The following is a 4,785-nucleotide window of genomic DNA, read 5'->3' on the forward strand; positions in this document are numbered from 1 at the left end:
GAATTCAGAATAATGATAGTAAACATGATACAAAATCTTGGAAATAGAATGGAGAAAATGCAAGAAACATTTAACAAGGACCTAGAAGAACCAAAGATGAAACAAACAACGATGAACAACACAATAAATGAAATTAAAAATACTCTCCATGGGATCAATAGCAGAATAACTGAGGCAGAAGAACGGATAAGTGACCTGGAAGATAAAATAGTGGAAATAACTACTGCAGAGCAGAATAAAGGAAAAAGAATGAAAAGAACTGAGGACAGTCTCAGAGACCTCTGGGAAAACACGAAATGCACCAACATTCAAATTATAGGGGTTCTAGAAGAAGAGAAAAAGAAAAGCACTGAGAAAATATTTGAAGAGATTATAGTTGAAAATTTCCCTAATATGGGAAAGGAAATAGTTAATCAAGTTCAGGAAGCACAGAGAGTCCCATACAGGATAAATCTAAGGAGAAATATGCCAAGACACATATTAATCAAAGTGTCAAAAATTAAATACAAAGAAAACATATTAAAAGCAGCAAGGGAAAAACAACAAATAACACAAAAGGGAATCCCCATAAGGTTAACAGCTGATCTTTCAGCAGAAACTCTGCAAGCCAGAAGGGATTGGCAGGACATATTTAAAGTGATGAAGGAGAAAAACCTGCAACCAAGATTACTCTACCCAGCAAGGATCTCTTTCAGATTTGATGGAGAAATTAAAACCTTTACAGACAAGCAAAAGCTGAGAGAGTTCAGCACCACCAAACCAGCTTTACAACAAATGGTACAGGAATGTCTCTAGGCAAGAAACACAAAAGAACGAAAAGACCTACAATAACGAACCCAAAACAATTAAGAAAATGGGAATAGGAACATACATATCGATAATTACCTTAAATGTAAATGGACTAAATGCTCCCACCAAAAGACACAGTTTGGCTGAATGGATACAAAAACAAGACCCATATATATGCTGTCTACAAGAGACCCACTTCAGACCTAGAGACACATACAGACTGAAAATAAGGGGATGGAAAAAGGTATTCCATGCAAATGGAAATCAAAAGAAAGCTGAAGTAGCAATTCTCGTATCAGACAAAATAGACTTTAAAATAAAGACTGTTAGAATAGACAAAGAAAGACACCACATAATGATAAAGGGATCAATCCAAGAAGAAGATATAACAATTGTAAATATTTATGCACCCAACATAGGAGCACCTCAATACATAAGGCAAATACTAAGAGCCATAAAAGGGGAAACCAACAGTAACACATTCATAGTAGGGGACTTTAACACCCCATTTTAACCAATGGACAGATCATCCAAAATGAAAATAAATAAGGAAACACAAGCTTTAAATAATACATTAAACAAGATGGACTTAATTGATATTTATAGGACATTCCATCCCAAAACAACAGAATAAACATTTTTCTCAAGTGCTCATGGAACATTCTCCAGGATAGATCATATCTTGGGTCACAAATCAAGCCTTGGTTAATTTAAGAAAATTGAATTTGTATCAAGTATCTTTTCCAACCACAATGCTATGAGACTACATATAAATTACAGAAAAAGATCTGTAACAAACACATGGAGGCTAAACAATACACTACTTAATAACGAAGTGATCACTGAAGAAATCAAAGAGGAAATCATAAAATACCTAGAAACAAATGACAATGGAGACATGACGACCCAATACCTATGGGATGTAGCAAAAGCAGTTCTAAGATGGAAGTTTATAGCAATACAATCCTACCTTAAGAAACAGGAAACATCTCGAATAAACAACCTAAACTTGCATATAAAGCAACTAGAGAAAGAAGAACAAAAACCTCCAAAGTTAGCAGAAGGAAAGACATCATAAAAAATCGGATCAGAAATAAATGAAAAAGAAATGAAGGAAACGATAGCAAAGATCAATAAAACTAAAAGCTGGTTCTTTGAGAAGATAAACAAAATTGATAAACCATTAGCCAGACTCATCAAGAAAAAAAGGGAGAAGACTCAAATCAATAGAATTAGAAATGAAAAAGGAGAAGTAACAACTGACCCTGCAGAAATACAAAATATCGTGAGAGATTACTACAAGCAACTCTATGCCAATAAAATGGACAAGCTGGAAGAAAAGGACAAATTCTTAGAAATGGACAACGTACCAAGACTGAATCAGGAAGAAATAGAAAATATGAACAGACCAGTCACAAGCACTGAAATTGAAACTGTGATTAAAAATCTTCCAACAGACAAAAGCCCAGGACCAGATGGCTTCACAGGCGAATTCTATCAAACATTTAGAGAAGAGCTAACACCTATCCTTCCCAAACTCTTCCAAAATATAGCAGAGGGAGGAACACTCCCAAACTCATTCTATGAGGCCACCATCACCTTGATACCAAAACCAGACAAGGATGTCACAAAGAAAGAAAACTACAGGCCAATATCACTGATGAACATAGATGCAAAAATCCTCAACAAAATACTAGCAAACAGAATCCAACAGCACATTAAAAGGATCATACACCATGATCAAGTGGGGTTTATCCCAGGAATGCAAGGATTATTCAATATACGCAAATCAATCAGTGTGAAAAACCGTATTAACAAATTTAAGGAGAAAAACCATATGATCCTCTCAATAGACACAGAGAAAGCTTTTGACAAAATTCAACACCCATTTATGATAAAAACCCTGCAGAAAGTAGGCATAGAGGGAACTTTCCTCAACATAATAAAGGCCATATATGACAAAGACACAGCAGCATCGTCCTCAATCATGAAAAACTGAAAGCATTTCCACTACGATCAGGAACAAGACATGGTTGCCCTCTCTCACCACTCTTATTCAACATAGTTTTGGAAGTTTTAGCCACAGCAGTCAGAGAAGAAAAGGATATAAAATGAATCCAATCGGAAAAGAAGAAGTAAAGCTGTCACTGTTTGCAGATGACATGGTACTATACATAGAGAATCCTAAAGATGCTACCAGAAAACTACTAGACCTAATCAATGAATTTGGTAAAGTAGCAGGATACAAAATTAATGCACAGAAATCTCTGGCATTCCTATACACTAATGATGAAAAATCTAAAAATGAAATCAAGAAAACACTCCCATTTACCATTGCAACAAAATGAATAAAATATCTAGGAATAAACCTACCCAAGGAGACAAAAGACCTGTATGCAGAAAATTATAAGACACTGATGAAAGAAATTAAAGATGATACAAATAGATGGAGAGATATACCATGTTCTTGGATTGGAACATTGTGAAAATGACTCTACTACCCAAAGCAATCTACAGATTCAATGCAATCCCTATCCAACTACCACTGGCATTTTTCACAGAACTAGAACAAAGAATTTCACAATTTGTATGGAAACAAAGAAGACCCCGAATATCCAAAGCAATCTTGAGAACAAAAAACAGAGCTGGAGGAATCAGGCTCCCTGACTTCAGATTATACTACAAAGCTACAGTAATCAAGACAGTATGGTACTGGCACAAAAAACAGAAAGATAGATTAATGGAACAGGATAGAAAGCCCAGAGACAAACCCATGTACATATGGTGACCTTATCTTTGATAAAGGAGGCAGGAATGTACAGTGGAGAAAGGACAGCCTCTTCAATAAGTGGTGCTGGGAAAACTGGACAGGTACATATAAAAGTATGAGATTAGATCACTCCCTAACACCATACACAATAATAAGCTCAAAATGGATTAAAGACCTAAATGTAAGGCCAGAAACTATCAAACTCTTAGAGGAAAACATAGGCAGAACACTCTGTGACATAAATCACAGCAAGATCCTTTTTGACCCACCTCCTAGAGAAATGGAAATAAAAACAAAAATAAACAAATGGGACCTAATGAAACTTCAAAGCTTTTGCACAGCAAAGGAAACCATAAACAAGACCAAAAGACAACACTCAGAATGGGAGAAAATATTTGCAAATGAAGCAACTGACAAAGGATTAATCTCCAAAATTTACAAGCAGCTCATGCAGCTCAATAACAAAAAAACAAACAACCCAATCCAAAAATGGGCAGAAGACCTAAATAGACTTTTGTCCAAAGAAGATATACAGACTGCCAACAAACACATGAAAGAATGCTCAACATCATTAATCATTAGAGAAATGCAAATCAAAACTACAATGAGATATCATCTCACACCAGTCAGAATGGCCATCATCAAAAAATCTAGAAACAATAAATGCTGGAGAGGGTGTGGAGAAAAGGGAACACTCTTGCACTGCTAGTGGGAATGTGAATTGGTACAGCCACTATGGAGAACAGTATGGAGGTTCCTTAAAGATCTACAAATAGAACTACCATATGACCCAGCAATCCCACTACTGGGCATATACCCTGAGAAAACCATAATTCAAAAAGAGTCATGTACCAAAATGTTCACTGCAGCTCTATTTACAATAGCCTAGAGATGGAAACAACCTAAGTGTCCGTCATCAGATGAATGGATAAAGAAGATGTGGCACATATATACAGTGGAATATTACTCAGCCATAAAAAGAAATGAAATTGAGCTATTTGTAATGAGGTGGATAGACCTAGAGTCTGTCATACAGAGTGTAGTAAGTCAGAAAGAGAAAGACAAATACCGTATGTTAACACATATATATGGAATTTAAGAAAAAAAACTGTCATGAAGAACCTAGAGGTAAGAGAGGAATAAAGACACAGACCTACTAGAGAATGGACTTGGGGATATGGGGAGGGGGAAGGGTAAGCTGTGACAAAGTGAGAGAGAGGCATGGA

Source organism: Pseudorca crassidens, chromosome 1 (assembly GCF_039906515.1).
Source record: "Pseudorca crassidens isolate mPseCra1 chromosome 1, mPseCra1.hap1, whole genome shotgun sequence".
Lineage (NCBI taxonomy): Eukaryota > Metazoa > Chordata > Mammalia > Artiodactyla > Delphinidae > Pseudorca > Pseudorca crassidens.